This window comes from Myotis nattereri (genome assembly GCF_964212035.1).
Source record: "Myotis nattereri genome assembly, chromosome: 2".
Taxonomy (NCBI): Eukaryota; Metazoa; Chordata; class Mammalia; order Chiroptera; family Vespertilionidae; genus Myotis; species Myotis nattereri.
In genome coordinates this window covers 109,352,116-109,379,172 of record NC_138076.1, presented here as the reverse complement: position 1 = coordinate 109,379,172, position 27,057 = coordinate 109,352,116, and the positions used below count along the sequence as shown (strand labels likewise).

At 41.0% G+C, this 27,057-nt stretch overlaps 1 protein-coding gene across 3 annotated transcripts in view; it reads right to left on the bottom strand.

Moving 5' to 3' along the window:
• The window catches only part of MICU2 (mitochondrial calcium uptake 2), a 115,588-nt gene that overhangs the window by 84,593 nt on the left and 3,938 nt on the right, over positions 1-27,057 (bottom strand). The gene's annotated exons all lie outside the window — the stretch shown is intronic.

Sequence of the window (27,057 nt, the reverse complement as noted above, 5' to 3'; positions counted from 1 at the left end):
AAAGACAACACAATGAAAGAGAATTACAGGCCAATATCCCTCATGAACATAGATGCCAAAATCCTCAACAAAATCTTAGCAAATTGGATCCAGCAGTACATCAGAAAGATCATACACCATGACCAAGTAGGATTTATCCCAGGGATGCAAGGATGGTACAATATCCGAAAATCAATAAACGTGATACATCACATAAACAAATTGAGAGGTAAAAACCACGTGGTCATATCAATTGATGCAGAAAAAGCATTTGACAAAATTCAACACCCATTTTTGATAAAAGCTCTCAGCAAGGTGGGAGTAGAAGGATCATACCTCAACATAATAAAAGCCATATATGACAGGCCCACAGCCAACATCATACTCAATGGACAAAAACTAACACCATTTCCCCTAAGAACAGGAACAAGACAGGGATGCCCCCTCTCACCACTCCTGTTCAACATAGTACTGGAAGTGTTAGCCATTGCAATTCGGCAAGAAGAAGAAATAGAAGGCATCCAAATTGGAAAAGAGGAAGTAAAACTGTCCTTATTTGCAGACGACATGATATTATACATACAAAACCCTAGAGACTCCATCAAAAAACTACTAGACTTAATATATGAATTTGGCAATGTAGCAGGATACAAAATTAACCCCAAGAAATCTGAGGCATTTCTATACACCAATAGTGAACTTTCAGAAAGAGAGATTATAAAAACAATCCCGTTTACCATCGCACCAAAAAAATTAAGCTACCTAGGAATAAACTTAACTAAAGAGGTAAAAGACCCATACTCAGAAAACTACAGGACGTTGAAAAAAGATATAGAGGAAGACATAAACAAATGGAAGAACATACCGTGTTCATGGATTGGTAGAATCAACATCATTAAAATGTCCATACTACCCAAAGCAATCTATAAATTCAACGCACTTCCCATTAAAATACCAACTGCATACTTCAGAGATCTAGAACGAACTCTCCAAAAATTCATCTGGAATAAAAAAAGGCCCCGGATAGCTACAGCAATCCTGAAAAAGACCAAAGTAGGTGGGATCTCAATACCAGATATCAAGTTGTATAACAAAGCCACTGTTCTCAAAACTGCCTGGTACTGGCACAAGAATAGGCATATAGATCAATGGAATAGAATAGAGAGCCCAGAAATCGGCCCGAACCAATATGCTCAATTAATATTTGACAAAGGAGGCAAGAACATACAATGGAGCCAAGATAGTCTCTTCAATAAATGGTGTTGGGAAAATTGGACAGATATATGCAAGAAAATGAAACTAGACCACCAACTTACACCATACACAAAAATAAACTCAAAATGGATAAAGGACTTAAATGTACGACAGGAAACCATAAAAATTCTAGAAGAATTCAAAGGCAACAAAATCTCAGACATATGCCGAAGCAATTTCTTCACTGATACAGCTCCTAGGGCACTTGAAACTAAAGAGAAAATGAACAAATGGGACTACATCAAAATAAAAAGCTTCTGCACAGCAAAAGAAACCATCAACAAAACAACGAGAAAACCCACTGTGTGGGAAAACATATTTGCCAATGTCATATCTGATAAGGGCCTAATCTCCAAAATTTATAGGGAACTCATACAACTCAACAAAAGGAAGATAAACAATCCAATCAAAAAATGGGCAAAGGACCTAAATAGACACCTTTCAAAAGAGGACATTCAGAAAGCCAAGAGACATATGAAAACATGCTCAAAGTCACTAATCATCCGAGAGATGCAAATCAAAACAACAATGAGGTACCATCTCACACCTGTCAGACTGGCTATCATCAACAAATCAACAAACGACAAGTGCTGGAGAGGATGTGGAGAAAAAGGAACACTTGTGCACTGCTGGTGGGAATGCAGACTGGTGCAGCCATTATGGAAGACAGTATGGAGTTTCCTCAAAAAACTGAAAATGGAACTCCCATTTGACCCTGTGATCCCACTTCTAGGAATATATCCCAAGAAACCAGAAACACCAATCAGAAAGGATATATGCACCCCTATGCTCATAGCAGCACAATTCACCATAGCTAAGATCTGGAAACAGCCTAAGTGCCCATCAGTAGATGAATGGATTAGAAAACTGTGGTACATCTACACGATGGAATACTATGCTGCTGTAAAAAGGAAGGAACTCTTACCATTTGCAACGTCATGGATGGAACTGGAGAGCATTATGCTAAGTGAAATAAGCCAGTCAATGAAGGAAAAACACCACATGATCTCACTCATTCATGGATAATAGAGACCACTATAAACTTTTGAACAATAATAGATACAGAGGCAGAGCTGCCTCAAACAGACTGTCAAACTGCAGCGGGAAGGCCGGGGAGGGTTGGGGGGCAGGAGGTAGGGGGGTAAGAGATCAACTAAAGGACTTGTATGCATGCATATAAGCATAACCAGTGGACATAAGACATTGGGGGATAGGGGAGGCTAGGGGACTGTCTAGGGCGGGGGGATAAAATGGACACATATGTAATACCCTTTGTAATACTTTAAGCAATAAATTAAAAAATAAATAAATAAATAAATAAAATAAATAAAATAAGGGAAATGAAAATAAAAAAATAAAAAAATAAAATACCAATGGCATATTTCACAGACCTAGAATGAACTCTCCAAAAATTCATGTAGAATAAAAAAAGACCCAGAATAACTGCAGCGATCCTGAGAAAGAAGAACAAAGTAGGTGGGAACTCAATACCAGATATCAAGCTGTATTACAAAGCCACCGTTCTCAAAACTGCCTGGTATTGGCACAAGAACAGACGTATAGATCAATGGAATAGAAGAGAGAACCCAGAAATTGACCCGAACCAATACGCTCAATTAATATTTGACAAAGGAGGCAAGAACATACAAGGGAGTCCAGACAGTTTCTTCAATAAATGGTGTTGGGAAAACTGGATAGATACATGGAAAAAAGTGAAACTAGACCACCAACTTACAGCATACACAAAAATAAACTCAAAATGGATAAAGGACTTCAATGTAAGATGGGAAACCATAAAAATACTAGAGGAATCCAAAGGCAACAAAATCTCAGACATATGCTGAAGCAATTTCTTCACTGATACAGCTCCTAGGGCAATGGAAACTAAAGAGAAAATAAAGAAATGGGACTATATCAAAATAAAAAGCTTCTGCACAGCAAAAGAAACCATCAACAAAACAACAAGAAAGCCCACTGCATGGGAGAATATATTTGCCAATGTTATCTCCAATAAGGGTTTAACCTCCAACATTTATAGGGAACTCATACAACTTAACAAAAGGAAGATAAACAATCCAATCAAAAAATGGGCAAACGACCTAAATAGACACTTTTCAAAAGAGGACGTTCAGAAAGCCAAGAGACATATGAAAACATGCTCAAAGTCACTAATCATCCAAGAGATGCAAATTAAAACAACAATGAGGTAGCATCTCACACCTGTCAGAATGGCTATCATCAACAAATCAACAAACGACAAGTATTGGAGAGGATGCGGAGAAAAAGGAACCCTCCTGCACTGCTGGTGGGAATGCAGACTGGTGCAGTCACTATGGAAGACAGTAATGGAGTTTCCTCAAAACGTTAAAAATGTAACTGCCATTTGACCCAGTGATCCCACTTCTAGGAATGTATCCCAAGAAACCAGAAACACCAATCAGAAAGGATATATGCACCCCTATGCTCATAGTAGCACAATTTACCATAGCTAAGATTTGGAAACAGCCTAAGTGCCCATCAGCAGATGAATGGATTAGAAAACTGTGGTACATCTACACAATGGAATACTATGCTGCTGTTAAAAAGAAGGACTTCTTACTATTTGCAACAGCATGGATGGAACTGGAGAGCATTATGCTAAGTGAAACAAGCCAGTCAATGAAAGAAAAATACCACACGATCTCACTCATTTATGGATAATAAAGACCATTATAAACTGATGAACAAAAATAGATACAGAGGCAGAGCAGCATCAAACAGACTGTCAAACTACAGGGGGAAGGCCGGGGAGGGTTGGGGGGCCGGGGCGGGGGTGGTAAGAGATCAACTGAGGACTTGTATGCATGCATGAGGGCATAAGCAGTGGACACAAGACAAGGGGGTTGGGGGGAGTAGGGGAGGCCGGTGGAATGTCAAGGGGGAAAAAAAAAAAGAGACATGTGTAATACTTTTTGTAATACTTTAAGCAATAAAATAAAATTAAAAAACAAACAACAAAAAAACCCCTTCATATGTCAGCGGTTCTCAACCTGTGGATCGTGACCCCTTTGGCAGTCGAACAACCCTTTCACAGGGGTCGCCTAAGACCATCCCATATATCAGATATTTACATCACAATTCATAACAGTAGCAACATTACAGTTATGAAGTAGCAACGAAAATAATTTTATGGTTGGGTCACAACATGAGGAACTGCATTTAAAGGGCCAGAAGGTTGAGAACCACTGTTATATGTCAAATTTGCTGAAGGTGTTAACATCATAGATATTTTTACACTTAAAAATGTTGAATTTCGTGCCAAAATAAGAGCATTTGTGGGAAGTTTTAATTTAGTACTTTATTTTGAACAAAAAGTTATCATATACTTCGGGAAGCTTATGGTGAACATGCTCCATCTCAAGATATCTGTGAATGCTGGTTTAAATGCTTTAAAAGTGATGATTTCGATGTGCAAGACAAAGAATGTCTAGGACAACCGAAAAAGTTTGAAGACCAACAATTACAAGCATTATTGGATGAAGATGCATGTCAAAGTCAAAAACAACTTGCAGAAAGATTAAATGCTGCTCAGCAAACAATTTCCAATCGTTTACAAGCAATGGGAAAGATTTTAAAGGAAGGAAAATAGGTGCCACATCAACTTAACGAAAGACAAATGGGAAAGTGAAAAGTCATCAGTAAAATGTTGCTTCAACGGCACAAAAGAAAAAGGAAAGTCTTTTTACATCGAATTGTGATTGGCGATGAAAAGTGGATTTATTTTGAGAATCCCAAATGCACAAAATGGGTTAACCAATCAATATCGACTGTATGGCCAAACTGCTTTGGAAAGACGACAATGCTCTGCGTTTGGTGGGATCAGGAAGGTGTGGTGTATTATGAGCTTCTAAAACCAGGTGAACCTGTTAATACTGATCGCTACTGACAACAAATAATCATTTTGAACCACGCTTTGATTGTGAAACGACCAGAATGGGCCAGAAGACATGGCAAAGTAATTCTGTTTCATGATGACGCACCATCACACACTTCAAAACCAGTGAAAGATACGTTAAAAGATCTTGCCTGGGAAGTATTAACCCACCCGTCGTATTCACCAGATCTTGCTCCTTCAGATTACCACTTGTTCTCATCGATGGCACACGCACTTTCTGAGCAGCACTTCAAAACATACGAAGAAGTGGAAAATTGGGTCTCTGAACGGTTTGCCTAAAAATAAGAAAAGTTCTATTGGGACGGTATCCACAAATTACCTGAAAGATGGGGGAAATGTGTAGCTAGCGATGGACATTACTTTGAATAAAGCACTTTTGATGTTTCTCTTAAAATTATTGTGTTTTCTTTGATTACAAAATCCACCATTATTAACCGGTATACCTAGTAAGCAAAGGGGAAAATACCATTATAAAACATTTAAAAACTTTAAGAAACAGTAAAGATTAGAGTGGACACTGCAGAAAAACTATGGACAATGTGCTAGAGAAAAAACAGATAGAAGGCAGAAAAAATTCACCAGAAAAAGCAATTAAGAGAAAAGAATGTCGATTTTTTTCTATTCCAACTCCTCCCCTCTCCCAACTCTATCTAGGTGGCCCCCACTCTACTCCCACCTTCACAAGAGTGGGCATTTCCCAAAGCACACTTTTTCCAAATCACCGCCCGCCCCAAATAAAAAATAAATAAAAGAGAGAAAAGAATGTCCACATATATGACCAATACCAAGGAGTCAACATAGGAATAATTTGCTATGTTTCAAGAAGAGAAAGAGCAAATCAAACATCTATTTCAAAAATACAGGGGAAGGGCAGGGGGGGAACTTTACTGAAATGCACAAAGACTTGTGTTTGCTACTTTACTTGCCACTGCCCTATGTGTACTCTAGGTCTGACTAATTCTAGAAGACCTCAGGGGAGACTCATCAATTATAGTCTCTTTCAGAAATCCTAAATGAGGTTAGAATCATGATGCCCTTATTGCTGGATTCAATCTAAGAGCTGTTCTCTAATACAAAAAATGACACAAGAAAGGATGAGACATGACTGATTTCTAAGATTATTCTCAAGACACGTACCACCCTTCTGCAATATGTGATGAAAGTGGTGCAGGGGACAGCACATCCAAGCTATTCAACTGGAAAGGCCGAAGAGGATTTTTTTGCCCCTCCCCACCTTAACTTGCTCCTGCAGTTTAAGAGAACTATTCACGTGGAAGTGGACCAAACAATAGTCTACCTTTATCTGAATGAGATTCCACAAGACACTGTACAAAGCTACCCTGTGGGCCAATGTGTACTGTCACACATAAATAACAGATGGGCGGGCAAGAGGGAACAGCTGCCTGGGAACCAGCTCCTAAGAATGAATGGTAGGAATGTGGTGGTGGAGATCAAAGGCCTGCTTGGGGTCTGCTGGTAGCTGTTATCCTGAACCACCTGACACACCAAATGGGGGGTCCTATAGGTGGAAAGTGATGGGGAGTGCACAAATTCTTATAACCACAACTATAACCTGCATCTATAGCTAAATACATGGGAAAGGAGGGGCAGGAGAACTGCTGGGGCTGGGGTCTGTACTGAGCACCTGACAACAATCCACATGGTTCTGCTTATATGTAAAATGCTCCGTGGATTTCCAGGATTACTTGTAATGCAGTAAAATACGTGACAAAGGAATTAAGAGCAATGAGTGATGTGAACTGGATAAAAGAGATCTTTGAAAGCTGATGACTTCTGTTAAAGCGTTTCACCAGTTTATTGCCGTAAAAGCAACAGGTGCTTCACCAGTCTGTCTCTACTTTTTATCCATGAAATGACAAACTGGAAAAAGTTAGCACTCTGTTCTTTGTTGAGCATTCTTTGGTCTCTACATTTCTCAGGAAGAAAGGGGGGTGGGGGGGGGGGGGAAGGGCCTTTCTTAGCATTAGATAAAATGTGTAAAACCTTATTCATTTGGGACCTTTATTGTGGATTCTGTAATAATCTGGATAAAATGTAATTGCTTTGTTGTTTCTGAACTTTCTGTGGTGTAAATGAAAGACTATATTTTCTTAAAGAAAATTTTACAATTGAAAATTTTCAGTCATTTTACAAAACTTTTCCATTTTGTTCTGAATCAGGGAGACACTATTGTATGTGAAATAAAATACTGCCAGACGAAGTTAGAAATATTCACTGCATAAGCTATGCTCATGATAAATTCTACAAAAAGATAGCCAAGGACACAAAAGTCATCCCAAGAATGCAGGAAGCCCTGGGATTTGCTCTCCAGCTTCTGAAGATCTAGTCTCGTTTGGAAGGGAAACTGGAAGGGAGGTGGTGTGGCTCTTCTTACATGAGCATGGCAGGAATAGCATATGCTTATATTTACTGATTCTTAAAAATACCCTGGTATTCTGTCTGAGGAAGGGTGGGAACTGTCAGGAGATGCTGATGGGTACAGCAATAATATCTTCTCTTCTAGTAACTGCTTTCTCTTTCCTGCTGAGGTCACTGAGCAGAACACTCATCTTTCCTCCAAAACTACCTTTCAGGGTGTATATCATAACTACATAAATTTTTGTTTATGCTGTAAACAGAAAGTTTAAATTAGGTTTCAAATAACTAAAAGGAGACTAGAGCCTTAACTTAAAATCTCAATACACTCCTCAAGTTTGATCAAAATCATTAATTGCAACCACAACTAAATCATATTTCTCTTAAGAAATTACTGATTTACTTTTAGCTCATTTCCCTATGTAGGAGAAGGAAAAGACTATTTTGTGCACTCCTTTTACAGCTATTCAACATCGGTCTATCGAATAAATAGTATGTGTCTACTATGACCGAACACTGCACAGAGATAAAATGACAAATGGATAGATGCTCCCTTTTTAGTGGGGGAGGCACAACAAAAGGTGGTCAGTGCTAGACAGAAGTATGAAAGAAGCATCCAGCATTCAGCAAATGTGTCCCATTATGATAAATTTCAAACTCTGATTATTTTTAAATGATATTTATTGACCGTGACATTCTGACTTATTTTTCAAAATGATTATAATGTTCAGGTTTTATAATTAAACTTAACTAGAACACTAGTAACAGGTTGGTACAAGTTTATCGGGATTGTGGTCTCTTTTCTTCTGTCAGATGAGAAGTGCAGCCAAGTAGTAACAAGGAACCTGTGTGATACAAGCTATGATCTGATTTCAGAAACCTCAGCCATGTAAAAAAGTTCCTTGGAACTGAGAACTTCCAATAAGCCTCTGAAAGTGATGCTGTTAGCGGCTACTGAGAGGGTTAATACTTAGGAATTGTGTTCTACAACATATGACAGTGCGGCACAAAGAAGGGATAGATTAAAGGACCCCTCTTTCCTTCCTCCCACCACTTCATGGGAAACAGGTGCTGTCTGTAGTATATTTTATAGTTGGGATTGCAGAAAGAAAGTGATTCATTCACACAGTATTTTGCACAGCCCCCAACTCCCCATTCTCTGTGATCCACTTGGACTTCCATATCCCCAATCCACAGCAAAAGAATGTCCCCTCCATACCCTTCCTCAGGTTACAGGACACTCACAGTAAGGATGGACTTCCAAAGCTTGTGGCTGAATACTGAGAGCTGTTTATTTCTCTAGCACAAGTCCTTTACGCCCCACATCCTAATCCTACACAAAATGTGGTAAAATATTGAACGATTTATTTTTAGATTTTTTTTATTATATTTAAAAATTCTACTGTTACTATTATTTTTATAAATTGGTCTTTGTACAAAACAAATATGTACTGTACTGACATAAATATCAGCTTTAGTTTTTTTCATTGTAAACATGATGGCTTATTCTTAGCTTCAATATTCACCTGGCTAACTTTGATGAGCTTCAATAAACTTTTATAGCCTATCTTTGCAGAAGACAGATTAAATAGCCATTTACTACTTCTGACAGTAATTAAAACACTTCACAAATCATGTAATACAGCTGTTTTCTTTTAAAAAAATATTTCTTTATTGATTTCAGAAAAAGAGAAGGGGGGGGAGAGAGAAACATCAATGATGAGAATCACTGATCAGCTGCCTCCAGGAGGTCCCCTACTGGGGATCGAACCCGCAACCCAGGCATGTGCCCTTGGCCGGAATCGAACCTGGGACCCTTCAGTCTGCAGGCCAACACTCTATCCACTGAGCCAAACCAGCTAGGGCTACAGCTGTTTTCTTGTCCCTCTTATTGTTTGGCTAACTTATTTGTTAAGAACTCTGGTAATTATCTCTTTTAGTTCTTCCAAAGTACCCATTTTGGGTTTGCTGGCCTCTTGGTGCTAACACACAGGTCCCTGACTAAACTTTATCAAAGCTCTAATGACTCTGAATTTCTCAAGAACAGGAAGTATCTTTTTTCTCTGTGTCCCTAATGCCTACTACATCATTAATATTGTTAAATGGTTAAAAAAAAAAAAGTATGCAGGAATGAATTAATCTCTATAAATGGGAATCAATTCCAAACTCAGTGTGATATTAAAAAAATAACAAATTAAAAATAGATTTCAGTCTACTCAGTGAACCAATATGCACATGCTTGGTTTTTGTTCTTATATATTTTAAATATATTTTTATTGATTTCAGAGAGGGAGAGAGATAGAAACATCAATGATGAGAGGGAATCATTTATTGGCTGCTTCCTGCATGCCCCACACTGGGGATCGAGCCCGCAACCCAGGCATGTGCCCTGACTGGGAATTGAACTGTGACTTACTGGTTCATAGGTCCACGCTCAACCACTGAGCCATGCCAGCTTGGCCGTGTTTATATACTTTAAACCCTATTAATAATTTATTAAAATACCTTTAGAGAGCTAGGTATGCACTGTGCCATGTTCAACTACACTAAAGACATATGCACAAAGAAATAAAAGTTCTTTTATTATATTCCTTTATGTGTATGCCTTTTATTATAACCACAAATTACTGCAGTTAATTACTTTAGATGAAAAAAATGCCTTCATAATAAGAGGAAAGAGGTAAAGCCACCGACAGGTGGTGCTAGTGTTAACTGTTCCAAAGCATATTGCCTTATTTTTCTACAATTGTGGAAATTATGGAATCTCAGAAAATGGATTACATAGCTCCTTCACACTCTCCTGTTAATCTGAATGATCTAATGGATTTCAGACCTCATGCCATATTTGGTTTAAGTTTTAATAGACATTTTTCAGCTTTAGCTTACAGTTCATTGACATATCTTAATATGGTTTGACTAAGAAAAATTTTGCTATTAAAGTGTATTTGTAGGAAATGAGCAGGAATGAGCCAGACAGTTCATCAGAATTGACAAAATCTGTAGTTTCCTAGCAAAGGTACTAAGATGCATGCCGTTTTTATTTCTGTGGATGTTTATTAATTACATTACTAGTAAAAGTAGTACACGGGTAGCACAATACAGATAGAAAAGTAATACACAGATGACTATATATTTTGGCAAGTTAATTTACTGTTCAATAAAGCTCTGCTTAGTATCTCTGAAGTACAAACTAGAACAAGTCATTTCAGACTGGCATAGATTTACCAAATCTCCCTTTCTGCTTTTACCTTATTCTTTGGACATTTTTCATGATAAAATATTATTCTCATTTAGTAATTTCTAAAGATACTTTAACAGTGAAGATTTAAAAAGATTCCATCATAGAATTTGCTCTATAGTGACTGGAAACCAAATACTGTTTTGTTTTTGTTAGTTTTTTTTCTTTTTTCTTTTTGGCTTTAAGATAGCACCAAGCATAACAAGTAAACAACTGCCTTATAACTGGAAAAGAATTTCCACTTTACTACTTCAACTGCCACTACTGGCACTTACAGCCACTTTTCTCCTTCAACTCATCAACCTTCTATGTCTTTTATAACAGTTAGTGACAAATGAGGAATGACTTTCTACATCTTAGCCTTCCAGTACAGAAAATAAGTAGTATAAAACTGCTAATGAATCAGTTACTAAGTTTGCATAATTGCTAGCATGTGCCCAGGCAACAGTGGGATCTCTACCAAATATGAAGTTCTTTGGGGTGCATGTTAAAGAAAAATTTTTATCTTGACCCCTGAGGGATCTTATATGAGAAACAAAACCAGTGAAAATGTAGTTTATGATGAGTTGTTACATACCTACTTTATGGGCAGGCATGGACAGAGCTAGCCCTTGGGTAATCCCTGTCTTTTAAAATTTATTTGGTGACTAACATACTCCTGTTCTCTCTCTCTCTCTCTCTCTCTCTCTCTCTCTCTCTCTCTCTCTCTCTTTTAATATGTTTCATTGATTTTTTACAGAGAGGAAGGGAGATAGAGAGAAACACGGATGAGAGAGAAACATCGATCAGCTGCCTCCTGCACACCCCCTACCGGGGATGTGCCTCAGCCAAGGTACATGCCCTTGACTGGAATCGAACCCGGGACCCTTCAGTCCGCAGGCCGATGCTCTATCCACTAAGCAAAACCGGTTAGGGCTCCTGTACTTTTTTTTTTTCTTTCAATTCTCACCTGAGAATATTCTCCCCCCGCCACACACACACACTAGTTTTAAGATAGAGTGGAAGGGAGTGGGGAGAAAAACACTGATGTGAGAGAGAGACATGGATTGGTTGCCTCCTGCATGAGCCCTGACTGGGATTAAGGTTTGAACCTGCAATTGAAATATGTGCCCGTGACTGGTGTAAAAAATAAGGCGAGCCCCCCAATTCAGTGGTCCTGATAGAACACAAAGCACACTCAGGAGCTACACAGCAAGGCAAATATCTTTACTTCTACATAGAAGGGTGTGCACATGGTCTGGAAGCACGCGCAAACTGAGCAGGCGGTCTACTTGGCTTTATAATCTCTGACCCACGTGACCTGTCCCTCATTCTTGATTGGAGCTCAGCCGCAAAGTCTTTCGCAATTGGCTAATTCAAAGGGAGGGTTTGGCCTTTGCCGTTTCATGTCGATGGTGGCACCCAGGGGAGTCGCAAGCCATGTGGCCAACATGGCGGCTGCCAAGTTACGCAGTCCAAAATGGCTGTCTAAACTGTTCTCTGACAGAAAAGATGATTTGCTTATTCTCACACTGGGAATCAACCCGAGACCCTTCAGTCCACTGGCTGATGCTCTAACCACTGAAAAAACTGGCCAGGGCCTCCTGTACTCTTTATATAAAAGTTTATTCAAGGGAATAATCCTAGCTTAATCTTGGAAAGAAGGAACAGATATTTGCAGGCTAGATAGACAGTGCCTGACATTCTGAAACGAAATGGGGGAAAGGAGCAGTAGATATTTGCAGGCTAGAATAGATAGAGCCTGACATTCTGAAATGAAATCAAGCAACTCAAATCTCCAAACTTGAATTGCTAGTGAAGTCCCAAAGAGTAACTCTGAATATTTAAAGACTTGGGTGGATTTGGTCACTTTGTTTAGTGTAAAATTAGTTCCTAAATATTTATGGTTATTGTTTAGGTTCTCTTTTAACTTATAATTTTAAAAAACTCTGTAGATGTAACATGTATTATTACCAGTATTAATAACATTCCTAAGAATTTATAGGCGGACTCCTTAGGCTCTGAAAACTTGAATAACCCAACTCCCTCACAGGCGAGGGGGTAAAGAGAAGAAATTTGAAGATGATCCCTAGAATGATGAATCTTTATGATTTAAAGGGAAGGGATATAGAAACAAAGGCATTTATAAAGGTTTAACCAGGATAAGCTAGTACCATAGGGCTAACAGAACGTACACTGGGCTAGAAAAGAATGTAAAGTTAGAATAGAAGTGACTATCATAAATGGTCTGATCTGAGGCTAATGGCATGATCAAAGCAGTGAACCAGAAAATTTTCGATGTAACACTTGAAATATTTCAAATACTTTTGGGAAAAAGGACAAGGATATAACCTAAGAATTTAGAAGGGACAAGGATGTAATCTAAAAATTTAGAGCAGACCTACACTATATGGTCATACTTCCTGGTGTTTGTAACTCCCTGAAATTACAAGTGAAAGAAAATATGTGTATGCACCTATTGGGAGAGACTATGTAACTTTTACCACATTCTCAAATAGATTCATAACATATTCAAAGGTTAAGTGACAAAGATGAACAGCAAATCTGAGTGAAAACATGATAAAATACAGTGCTATGATAAAATGATTAGTAAAATAAAACACTCCAATTTTAAGTACTACCCATATTAGTGTACATAGTTAACTTAAATAACTGAGATGAGTATCAGATTTAATCCATTATCAGTATATGGCCATAGAGGTCTCTTAAAATTTAAAAGAAAAAAAAAGTTTCTCCAACAGGACAAAGTATAAAATGAGAAATTTACAAATTCCAGGTCCTTTAAAAATGTCTTGCATTTTCTACCAACTAAAGCAGATTAATTAAAATAAAGAATATACAACTGCTGTCTAACCAGAATAAAGCAAAGTGCTAAAGAACATATTTACTGTATAAAATTACCAAATAAAAGCTTGGTCTTAATAAATCTATATGTATATCGGCACAGTTTTGACTTTTCACTGTATCTTTTCTCTGAAGTGGCCATAAAGCCACTTCCCCACACTAGGCCCTTCTCTCTGTAAGAAAGCAGTCATCACACTAAGCATAATATATACATCTTTTAAATAGAGAAATAACTAAAGAGAAATATGGGTGAGAAGAAACTGGAGAGCAAGGATACAGGGGCTCTTAAATAGACAATTATGATCAAATTAAATAGAAAAATATTTTGTCTTTAAAACACTTAATAGTGTGCTTTAATTTCTTGGCATTGACACAGGAAACACACAAAACATAGAAATCATATAAATTCTTATCAGTATAATCTTTTTTTCAATATAATCTTCTAATTGTATATATCAGCAAATGAGAAAAATGACTTCATATTTCCAAATGGCAGACATACTAAGTTAATCATATGTTGCTTTATTTTTATTTTTTTGTTAATTCTCACCCAAGGATATTTTTCCATTGATTTTTAGGGAGAATAGAAGAGAGGGAAAGACAGAGAGAAACATTGATGTGAGTGAAACACATCGATTGGCTGCCTCCTGCACCAGCCCCGACCAGGGCCTGGGCTGGGGAGGAGCCTGCAACCAAGGTATGTGCCCTTGACAGGAATGGAACCTGGGACCCTTTGGTCTGCAGGCCAACACTCTATCCACTGAGCCAAACTGGCTAGGGCAATCATATGCTGCTTTAGTATCTAGAACAATTTGAGGGAGCCCGATTCCGGGGTGCATCACCCAAGAACTGCTCTCTCGCAATCCAGGACCCCTCGGGGAATGTCAGAGAGCTGGTTTTGGCCCCATCCCCACAGGCCAAGCTGAGGGACACCAGCGCTGCACGAATCCATGCACTGGGCATTTAGTGATATATAATAAGAAACACGTAAGGTATAGAGTTTGTAGTACATAACACATAAACCACACCTTATACATGTAGGTAAAATTAAAATTTTGTAAGGTCATATTTCTTAATAGTAATCATAACTTTTATTCCACACACCACACATTAGTGGAACTTTCATAGATGTCAATAAAAATTTTCTGTATAGGGACTCTCATAGCCAGTTAGCCTGGAGGTCAAATCACCCCCGGTATTGCTGACAAAAATCAAGGCTTAACTACAACAAGACTGCGCACAAAGACCACTAGGGGGTGCACCAAGAAAAGATAAAAAAATGCGGAGACAAAGAAACAGGACGCAAATGTCAGAAATGGAAGATATAGAGCTCAAAACCACACTTTTAAGGTCTCTCAAGAACTGTCTAGAAGCCGCCGATAAATGTAGTGAGATCCTCAAGAAATCTAATGAGACCCTCGATGTTGTGATAAAGAACCAACTAGAAATTAAGCATACACTGACTGAAATAAAGAATATTGTACAGACACCCAACAGCAGACCAGAGGAGCGCAAGAATCAAGTCAAAGATTTGAAATGCGAAGAAGCAAAAAACACCCAACCGGAAAAGCAAAATGAAAAAAGAATCCGAAAATACGAAGACAGTGTAAGGAGCCTCTGGGACAGCTTCAAGCGTACCAAAATCAGAATTATAGGGGTGCCAGAAGATGAGAGAGAGCAAGATATTGAAAACCTATTTGAAGAAATAATGACAGAAAACTTCCCCCACCTGGTGAAAGAAATAGACTTACAGGTCCAGGAAGCGCAGAGAACCCCAAACAAAAGGAATCCAAAGAGGACCACACCAAGACACATCATAATTAAAATGCCAAGAGCAAAAGACAAAGAGAGAATCTTAAAAGCAGCAAGAGAAAGAAACTCAGTTATCTACAAGGGAATACCCATACGACTGTCAGCTGATTTCTCAACAGAAACTTTGCAGGCCAGAGGGGAATGGCAAGAAATATTCAAAGTGATGAATAGCAAGTACCTACAGCCAAGGTTACTCTACCCAGCAAAGCTATCATTCAGAACTGAAGGTCAGATAAAGAGCTTCACAGAGAAGGAAAAGCTAAAGGAGTTCATCACCACCAAACCAGTATTATATGAAATGCTGAAAGGTATCCTTTAAGAAGAGGAAGAAGAAGAAAAAAGTAAAGATACAAATTATGAACAACAAACATGCATCTATCAACAAGTGAATCTAAGAATCAAGTGAATAAATAATGTGGTGATCATAATAGAATCAGGGGCATAGAAAGGGAATGGACTGACTATTCTTTGGGGGGAAAGGGGTGTGGGAGATGCGGGAAGAGACTGGACAAAAATCGTGCACCTATGGATGAGGACAGTGGGTGTGGAGTGAGGGAGGATGGTGGAGCGGGAACTAGGAGGAGGGGAGTTATGGGGGAAAAAAGAGGAACAAATGTAATAATCTGAACAATAAAGATTTAATCAAAAAAAATTTTCTGTATAGACCATGCTGTACTTAACAGGGTTCATTAAGTATTATTTCTATATTAAAATTACTTAGAATCTGAAACATTTAAGTCTTATTTATGGAAAGCAGGTTATTAAGAGAATGTATTTGCTATTGGTTTATCAAATATTTACCAGTTTTTACACTATAAATTTTCAGTTCATATACTGCTATTAACTGTGGCTCAGGATATGTTTATGAAATGTTGTAACTCATATAACTCCAAAATTCAGAGGAACAAAGGCATTAATTTGTATACATTTTCAACTAGGACATATGTTTTATAGAACAGCAAAGTTTTACTTGAGTTCAGCTGAAAACACAATTGCAAACAAATATAACTACAAAAGGAAAGGCTAAAATATGCTTCTGCTTTTATATTACAACTAGAGGCCCGGTGCACAAAAATTTGTGCACTCAGGGGGGTGGGGGGGAGGGTCCCTCAGCCCGGCCTGTGTAGTCTCGCAGTCTGGGACCCCTCGGGAGATAACGACCTGCTGGCTTAGGCCTGCTCCCGGGTGGCAGAGGGCAGGCCCAATCCCAAGGTGCAGCCCCTGGTCGGGCTCAGAGCAGGGCCGATTGGGGAGTTGGGGCACCGCCCCCTGCCATGCACAGAGCAGGGCAGATCGGAGGTTGCGATGCCACCCTCAGTCATGCTCAGGGTAGGGCCGATTGGGGGGTTGGGGCACTGCCCCCTGTCACACTCAAGGCAGGGTCGATGGGGAGGTTGCGGTGCCACCCCCTGTCACACACAGAGCAGGGCCAATCAGGGGGTTGGGGCGCTGCCCCGTCACGCACAGAGTAGGGCCCATCAGGGGGGTTGGGGCTCTGTACCCTGTCATGCACAGAGCAGGGCCAATCAAGGGGTTGGGGTGCAGCCCCCTGTCACGCACAGAGCAGGGCCCATCAGGGGGGTTGGGGCTCCGTACCCTGTCACACACAGAGCAGGGCCCATCAGGGGGTTGGGGAGCTCCCCCGTCACGCACAGAGCAGGGCGGATCAGGGGGTTGGGGCGCCACCCTCTATCACCCACAGAGCGCCGCCACTGTCACACTCAGGGCAGGGCCGATGGGGAGGTTATGGCTCTACCCCATCACACACAGAGGAGGGCCCGTGGAGGGGGGGGTGGGGCGCCGCCCTCTATCACCCACAAAGCAGGGCCGGTCAGGGGGTTGGGACGCCACCACTCTCACACTCAGGGCAGGGCTGATGGGGAGGTTATGGCTCTACCCCGTCACACACAGAGCAGGGCCCGTGGGGGGGGGGGGTTGGGGCGCCACACCCTGTCACACAGAGAGCAGGGCCGATCAGGGGGTTTGGGCGCTGACCCCTGTCACGCTGATCCCAGTGCCGGTGCCGGGAGGCCTCTCAGCTCCGCTGATCCCGGTGTTGGGAAGCCTCGCGGCTCCGCTGATCCCGGTGCTGGGAGGCATATTACCCTTTTACTATATAGGATAAAGGCCTGGTGCACGGGTGGGGGCTGGCTGATTTGCCCTAAAGGGTGTCCCGGATCAGGGTGGGGGTCCCCACTGGGGTGCCTGGCCAGCCTGGGTGAGGGGATGATGGCTGTTTGGACCTGGTCACACACCCTTCAGGGTGGGGGTCCCCACTGGGGTGCCTGGCCAGTCTGGGTGAGGGGCTGAGGTCTGTTTTCAGGCTGGTGGGTGATTGAAGCTCCCAACCGCTCCTTTTTTTCTTTTTTTAATTCTGGGCCAGCTTTAGCTCTGGCTCCAGCTCTGAGGCCTCTGCTGCTTAAAGCAGGTATCTGGTTTGTTTGGGTTCTATAATCGAAACACTGTATCAACTTGTATCAACTCCAGCTCTGAGATCCCGGCGGGCTGAAAGCAGGTTTCTGGGGTTTTGTTTAGCTTCTATATTTGTAACAATGTTTCAAACTGCAAGCTCAGAGGCTGGCAAGGCAGGCGGGGAACGTTGGTTTCCTCCATCACTGAAACAAGCAAGCCTCATGTTAGCTTCAAGCTGCCTGGCTGCTGGCTGCCATCTTGGCTGGCAGTTAATTTGCATATCTTGCTGATTAGCCAATGGGAAGGGTAGCGGACGTACGCTAATTAGCATGTTTCTCTTTTATTAGATAGGACTAGAGGCCTGGTGCAAGGATTCATGCACATTGAAAGGAAATTAATTAGAAGGTGGCCGGTGGGGTGGAACTGGATGAGATGGGCTGGACATGCCCTGGTCTCTCCCCAGTCGGCCACACCTGGGGCAGCGCCAGGGCTTGAAGGGTGTATGCGGAGTGAGCGGGGTCCCTTGGCAGGGGCTCCCTCGGCCTGGCCTGTGGGGATTAGGCCAAACCCGGCAGTCCAACAGCCTGCAAGGGGTCCCGGAGTGTGAGAAGGCACTCTGAAAAGGTGCTGTGGCTCAGCAGCTCCTGCATTGAGCTTCTGGCCCCTGATGGTCATTGTGCATCATAGCTACCAGTTGGTCAGCTGATTGCTTACGCTTTTATATATACAGATTTGTTTTTCTTTCTTTCTTGTCTCCCCTCATCCCCCCAGACTGACAGTAGCATATATATGTACTGTACTTCTATTATCAAGGAAGGAAAAAGAAAGACAACCTCTCATTCATGCAGGACAAACAGCTATGCCAAAAGCACAAATTACACCTAATTACAGGGTACAATTTTGTCATCTTTCTTTTTATAACCTAGCCATTTACACACTTTGATTTTTGACTTCCATTTGGGTTTATTAACATTAAAGCTTTGTCATCACTTATCTTTTTTGAAGGCATTTTACCTGGGGCAATAATGTAAAAAGAAAAAAAGATTTTGCATTCTTGCTTTACTGTTGCAGGAGAGATTTAGTCTTCATTAGGTTTACAACATTTCCTGGTTATTAAACTTGTGTATATAACTGTAAAGTTTACTGCCCTTGGCATACCAGTTTTAAATGTACTGTCATGAAACCCAATGCACTGCACACAAATATACCCTGATCGAAGTACACGCCCACACATTCTAGTTTAACCTCTGTTAATGTCTTATTAGTATCTTTTCCCCCTTTTCACAAAAGTAATCACAACTTGAAATAAAAGCAATGCCAATTTCACTATATGAATTGATTTTTTTTGGAAAATACATTTTTATTGATTTCAGAGAGAGAGAGAGAGAAACATCAATGATGAGAGAGAATCATCGATCAGCTGCCTCCTGCACACTCCCTACTGGGGATGTGCCCGCAACCAAGGTACATGCCCTTGAGTGGAATCGAACCTGGGACCCCTGAGTCTGCAGGCTGACGCTCTATCCACTGAGCCAAATCGGTTAGGGTGCTATGGCATTTTTATACACCAATAATGAACTCACAGGAAGAGAAACTAAAGAACAATCCCATTTACCACTGCAACAACAAAAAATTAAGATACCTAGGAATAAACTTAACTAAGGAGGTAAAAGACTTGTACTCAGAAAACTACACAACGTTGTAAAAAGAGACAGAAGAAGATATAAACAAGTGGAAGAATATAACATGTTCATGGATTGGTAGAATCAACATCGTTAAAATGTCCATACTACCCAAAGCGATCTATAGATTCAATGCAATCCCCATTAAAATGCCAACGGCATACTTCACAGACCTAGAACAAACTCTCCAAAAATTCACATGGAATAAAAAAGACCCTGAATAGCCACAGCAATCCTGAGAAAGAAGAACAATGTTGGAGGGATCACAATACCAGATATCAAGCTATATTACAAAGCTACTGTTCTCAAACTACCTAGTATTGGCACAAGAACAGACGCATAAACCAATGGAACAGAACAGAGAATCCAGAAATTGACCCAAGCCATTATGCTCAATTAATATTTGACAAAGGAGGGAGGAGCATTCAATGGAGTCAAGATAGTCTCTTCAATAAATGGTGTTGGGAAAATTGGACAGATACTTGCAAAAAAATGAAACTAGATCACCAACTTACACTATAAACAAACAAACACCCCCCCCCCCCCAAATGGATAAAAGACTTAAATGTACGACGGGGAACCATAAAAATCTTGGAGGAATCCATAGGCAGCAAAATATCAGACATATCTCATAGCAGTATCTTTACCGATACATCTCCTAAGACAGAGGAAAGTAAGGAAAAATAAACAAATGGGACTACATCAAAATAAAAAGTTTCTGTATAGCAAAAGAAACCAACAAAACAAGAGAGGCCACTGCATGGGAGAACATATTTGCCAATGCTATCTCAGATAAGGGTTTAATCTCCAAAATTTATAGGGAACTCATATATCTTAACAAAAGGAAGATAAACAATCCAATCAAAAAATGGGCAAAGGACCTAAACAGACACTTTTTGAAAGAAGACATACAGAAGGTCAAGAGACATATAAAAAACATGCTCAAAATCACTAATAATCTGAGAGATGCAAATCAAAAGAACAATGAGGTACCATCTCACACCTGTCAGAATGGCTATCATCAACAAATCAACAAACAACAAGTGCTGGCGAGGATGTGGAGAAAAAGGAACCCTCGTGCATTGCTGGTGGGAATGCAGACTGGTGCAGCCACTGTGGAAAACAGTATGGGGTTTTCTCAAAAAAATTAAAAATGGAACTCCCATTTGACCCAATAATCCCTCTTCTAGGAATATATCCCAAGAAATCAGAAACACCAATCAGAAAGAATATATGCACCCCTATGTTCACAATAGTGCAATTTACAATAGTTAAGATTTGTTAACAGCCTAAATGCCTATCAGCAGATGAGTGGATTAAAAAACTGTAGTACCTCTACACAATGGAATGCTATGCTGCTTTAAAAAAGGAAAGAACTCTTACCATTTGCAACAGCATGGATGGACCTGGAGAGCATTATGCTAAGTGAAATAAGCCGTCCAAGAAAGATAAGTATCACATGATCTCACTTATTTGTTGAGTATAATGAACAACATAAACTGATGAACAAAAATAGATCCAGAGACACAGAAGCATGGAACAGACTGTCAAACCTCAGAGGGAGGGCAGGGGAAGGCGAGAGGAGGGGGATAAAAGATCAAGCAAAGGACTTGTTTGCATGCATGTAAGTATAACCAGAGGACACAGACAGGGGGATGAAGGCTTGTGCTGGGGGGGGTGGGATTGGGTGGGGAGAGGTTAATGGGAGAAAAAGGAGACATATGTAATACTTTTAACAATAAAGAATTGAAATAAATAATATCAAAGAAAAACAAACCACCTTTGGTGTTTTCTTAGAATTTTAATGATTAATTAATGCCATGATTCAATATGTTATGCATATCAAACTAATAATATCAAGGTTTCTTAAAAATAATTTGTTAGATAATACTTTTTAGTAACATTGAAGAAACCCTCCAAAAGAAAGCCATTAGAAGTTTTTGGCAATTGGTCCCATATTCATCACAATTGTTGTTTCTAAGCTCTCATCTTTAGGAACTGTTAAGTCATCCCCTCTTCCCACTCTATGTGCTTTTCTCCAGTAGCAGTGTCATTACAGATCCCTCCAACAGCCATGTCCTGATTCCATCTCCTAATTTTCTAGAGCTGTTCACAATCAGGTTCTTTTTAAAAAAAGTTAAATAGAAGGAAAGTGGAATTAGGTCTATAGCCAGATTTTAGGATTAACCACACCCTCTGCTTTCACTCATTACAACAGAGGAAGAAAACTTGTTACCATCAAAGTCCAAACTTTGTACAATGGTATTGACTTCATATAAGTTCCTTTCTAAAAGACTTTGACCTATACTTACCCACCACCAAGATCTGTGACAATTTTCTTGCCTCTTTATCACATTATCCTGTCAGCATTCAAATGTCCTCTATTGTCTCACATCTTAAAAACCAAAACCTGTCTTTGGTCTCTTATCTCCTACTCACTGTCTTTTACATCCTTTACAGTAACACTTCTAGAAAAAAGTATCTCTATTCATTTATTTGCTTCCTTACTTCAGTCTCTCTTCAACACATCCCAATTAAATTTCACTGAAATTCCTCTTGTCAGGGTCACCAACAATTTCCCTATTGGCACACCCAAAATTCAATTTTCTGTTCTCCTCCTTTCATCCACAGACTTAAATGGGGACTCCCTCCTTCTTGAAGGGTTTTCTTGTGACTATGCTGCCATGGTAAGCACACTTACCTAATACTTTTCTTGAGTTATGGAAATGTCCTACTTTGAGATTATAACAACTGCCATACGAAACTTCTTGTCATCTTTATAATAAAAGCCTGTTACCCTAACGGCGGAACAACCAGTATCACCGGTCGCTATGATGCACACTGACCATCAGGGGGCAGACACTCAATGCAGGAGCTGCCCCCTGGTGGTCAGTGCGCTCCCACAGGGGGAGTGCTGCTCAGCCAGAAGCCGGGCTCATGGCTGCCGAGTGGAGTAGTGGTGGCATGAGCCTTTCCTGCCTCCGCAGCAGCACTAAGGAGCAGCGAGCAGGTGGGCAGTAAGGAGCGAGGGGTCCTGGACTGTGAGAGGGTGCAGGCTGGGCTGAGGGACAGCCCCCCCCCCCAGTGCACGAATTTTGTGCACTGGGCCTCTAGTCTATATATATATAAAGAGCCAGGGGCCGTCACATCCGAAACAATTGAATGGATGACCTTACAGGCTAAGTTTGGCGTCAAGGCTGGCAGGGGGGTTAGTGAGGGACACCCAAACGACTGAGCAGTAGGCTGTGTGGGGCGACCAGGCCAGCAGGGGGGTTAGTGAAGGACAACCAAATGACTGAGCACCAGGCTGCGTGGGGCAACCAGGCCGGCAGGGGGGTGAGGGACACCCAAATGACTGAGCAGCAGGCTGCGTGGGATGACCAGGCTGGCAGGGGGGTTAGTGAGGGACGTCCAAACAACTGAACACTAGGTTGAGTGGGGCGACCAGACCAGTAGGGTGGTTAATGAGGAACGACCAAATGACTGAGCAGCAGGCTGTGTAGGGTGACCAGGCCGTTGGGGGGGGGGGGCAGTTGGGGGCAACCTGGTCGGCGGGGGGGGGGGGGGTCAGTGAAGGGCGACCAGGCTGGCAGGGGGGCATCTAGAGGTGATCAAGCAGGCAGGCAGGTGGGCAGATAAGGAGCCAGCAGTTCTGGATGGTGAGGAGGATGTCCGACTACCAGTCGGCATTCAAATGGACATTCAAACTGACAGTCGGACATCCCCCGAGGGGTCCCGGATTGGAGAGGGTGCAGGCTGGGCTGATAGGGGATCCCCCACCCCCATGCACAAATTTCTAGCACCGGGCCTCTAGTACTTATTATAATGATGCTATAGTATTTTCTTTATGAAACAGAAAAAAACACTGTTTTATTCCAGAATTAGTTATGCTCCTGAGCAACTGACTATAATCATGGGAGAAAATGGGAGAAAAAGGAGACATATGTAATACTTTTAACAATAAAGAATTGAAATAAATAAATAATACCAATGAAAAACAAACCATCTTTGGTGTTTTCTTAGAATTTTAATGATTAATCAATGCCATGATGCAATATGTTATGCATATTAAACTAGTAATATCAAGGTTTTTGCTGCTTAATGACAGGGATAAGTTCTGTCATTTTGTGGTTGTGCAAACATCACAGAGGCACTTACACAAACCTAAATGGTACACCTCACTACATCATTTGTATGGTATATCGTACTTGCAGCCTGTTGTTCACAGAAACATCGTTACAAAGCATAACTGTATTATGAAGTAAATAACTGGCCTGTTCTCCTCTTTGAACTTGTTGCTAAGTTTAAAATCAAGCATAATACAGAATTTCACAGCATACATTTTAATCTCTTTTAAAGCTTCATCTTGTATTTATTATTTTCCTCTCTGTTTAAAAACTGTACTTCCAGTAGCATATTTCCAAGCCACTTAGAATCCTTTCAGTATTAAAGGTCAGCATAAATAAACACACTTACATACAGTTTAAGAAAAAAAACCCAGAGGGAGAACCAAGATGGCGGCACAGGTAAACAACTGTACTTGCTGCCTCTCACAACCACATCAAAACTACAACTAAAAGAAAAAAAAAATATCATCCATAACCATGGGAAAGCTGGCTGAGTGGAAGTTCTACAACTAGAAGGAAAGAAAAAAGTGCATTAAGACTGGTAGGAGGTGCGGAGGTGCAGAGGCGCGCGTAAACGGGCTGGCAACTGGGTGCGCGGTTGTTTTTTTCAATCAGGAGGGAGATACAAGCTCCCAATTGCTCTGAACTCCAGTTCCGGATGAGACTCTGAGGATCCAGACTCATACGGGAAGAAACTGGACTTGTCTGGCATCGGCACAGGAACGCGAGGGCAGCTTTCTCTCAGAGGTTCTCTCAACGATCATTGTTCCTGCATGGGGGCGTGAGACATGGAGATGCGGGAACCTCCCCGTGCAGGACTGACTGGCAGCTATTGCTGTTTGCTCCGCCCTGATTTCCTGAGACCCTGCCCCATCCTGTGCACAGCAGCTTTTGCATATGAATGGCCTGTTCTTTCGCAGCCTAACCTAACAAATTGCAGTTGGGTCAGAGATCTCCAAAGTTTCCTAAAGAAGGCCCAAGGCTCAGCAGCAGCAGCCTGCCTTGCTTCACAGCTTGGCCTCAGTTGAGCAATCCCAAACCTCAAACAAAGGAGGAATCTGCAGATCTCTCTGTAGATCCTGCTGGGTGGCCCCAGGCAGTGACTGATTTTGCACCTCCTTAGAGATCCAAGAGCCAGTGTACCCAGTGGTCAGTGTGAGACCATACCAGATTACAACTCTTCACATCCATAAGTGACACACTCAAGGGACAGACTCAGTGAGTACCAAAGCTCCACTGAAGCAAGTCCTGCCCCATAAGGGTGTCTCCTGCACAGCAGTTCTTCCATTGTAGACCCAGCTGGTCCTCACAGCCAATTGGCCTGAAGGTTAATTCCTCCCAGTGATACCAACAGCAATCAAGGCTTAACTACAAGACTGTGCACACAGCCCACAAAGGGGTGCACCAGGAGTGTCCACTTCAGGTGATTGGGGGGGGCTGAGCCACTGGGCCCTATAGGACACCTAGCATACAAGGCCACTCTATTAACACAGGGAAGCAGCCAAAATGTGGAGACAAAGAAACGTCACAAATGAAAGAAATGGAGGAAAGCAAACCACTGGTTATAGAGTTCAAAATCATGGCTACAAGGTTACTCAAGAATCTTCTAGAAACCTCCGAGAAATTTAGTAAGACCCTCAAGAATATGAAAAAGGACCAGTCAGAAATTAAGCATACACTGACTGAAATAAAGAATATTATACAGAGCTCCAACAGCAGACTAGAGGATCCCAAGAATCAAGTCAAAGATTTGAAATACAAGGAAGCAAAAAACACCCAACCAGAAGAGCAAAAAGAAAAAAGATTCCAAAAACATGAAGATAGTGTAAGGTGCCTCTGGGACAACTTCAAGCATAACAACATCTGAATTATGGGGGTGCCAGAAGAAGAGAGAGAGCAAGATATTGAACACCTATTTGAAGAAATAATGACAGGGAAGGTCAAGGGGGGGGGGGGGAAAGGAGACATATGTACTACTCTTTGTAATATTTTAATACAAAAAAATAAAAAAAAAGAAATGATAGAAAACTTCCCCTACCTGGTGAAAGAAATAGACTTATAAGTCCAGGAAGCACAGAGAACCCCAAACAAGAGGAACCCAAAGAGGCCCACACCAAGAGACATCATAATGAAAATGCCAAGGGCAAAAGACAAAGAGAGAACCTTAAAAGCAGCAAGAGAAAAACAGTTCATGACTCACAAGAAAGTACCCATATGACTGTCAGCTGATTTTTCGACAGAAACTATTGAGACCAGAAGGGAGTGGCAAGAAATATTCAAAGTGATGAATAGCAAGAACCTACAACCAAGATTACTCTACCCAGCAAAGGTATCATTTAGAGTTGAAGGTCAGATAAAAAGCTTCACAGATAAGAAAAAGCGAAAGGAGTTAATCACCACCAAACCAGTATTATAAGAAATGCTGAGGGGTATTCTTTAAGAAGAGGAAGAAGAAGAAAAAGGTAAAGATAAAATTTATGAACAACAAAGTAACAACAAATACTTAGCTATTAACAAGTGAATCTAAAAATCAAGTGAGCTGAAACCGGTTTGGCTCAGTGGATAGAGCGTCGGCCTGCGGACTGAAAGGTCCCAGGTTCAATTCCGGTCAAGGGCATGTACCTGGAGATGTGCAGGAGGCAGCTGATCGATGTTTCTCTCTCATCAATGTTTCTAACTCTCTATCTCTCTTCCTTCCTCTCTGTAAAAAATCAATAAAATATATTTAAAAAATAAAAATAAAAATCAAGTGAATAAAAAATCTGATCAAGAGAATAAACTGGTGAATATAATAGAATCAGGGGCATAGAAAGGGAGTGGACTGACAATTCTTGGGGGGAGGAGGGGGTGTAGGGGGTGTGGGAAGAGACTGGACAAAAATCTTACACCTATGGACGAGGACAGTGGAGGGAGTAAGGGCATGGGGTGGGGTGGAACGAGGTGGAGGGGAGCTATGGGGGAAAAAAGAGGAACAACTGTAATAATCTGAACCATAAAGATTTATTAAAAAAAAAAAAAACACGAAAAAAAAGAAAAAAACTCCCACAGCATTAAACCCCACAGCAAAAAACCCCACAGCATTGTCTCCCCAGCTGCTTTCCAGGTACCCTCTTCCCTCTTTCCCTTTATTTGTTTGACATTTCAGATTATCAATGACCATATCCTAGGCAAGTTACCCGTCATTTTGTTACTATGCTGAAAGCTTTCCCCTGAGATTGATCAACAAACCAACCAACCAACCATCCAACCAACCACTGTCTGCAGTCCTTTTGTTCCTCTTCCTCCTTTGGCAAGGGTTTAGAAGAAGGGGCACAGCTTTTGGAACACTGGTTACATACAGGGAAATCTAGCATCCACATAAACTTGACAGGCAGGAATTGAAACATTTTGAATAAAACA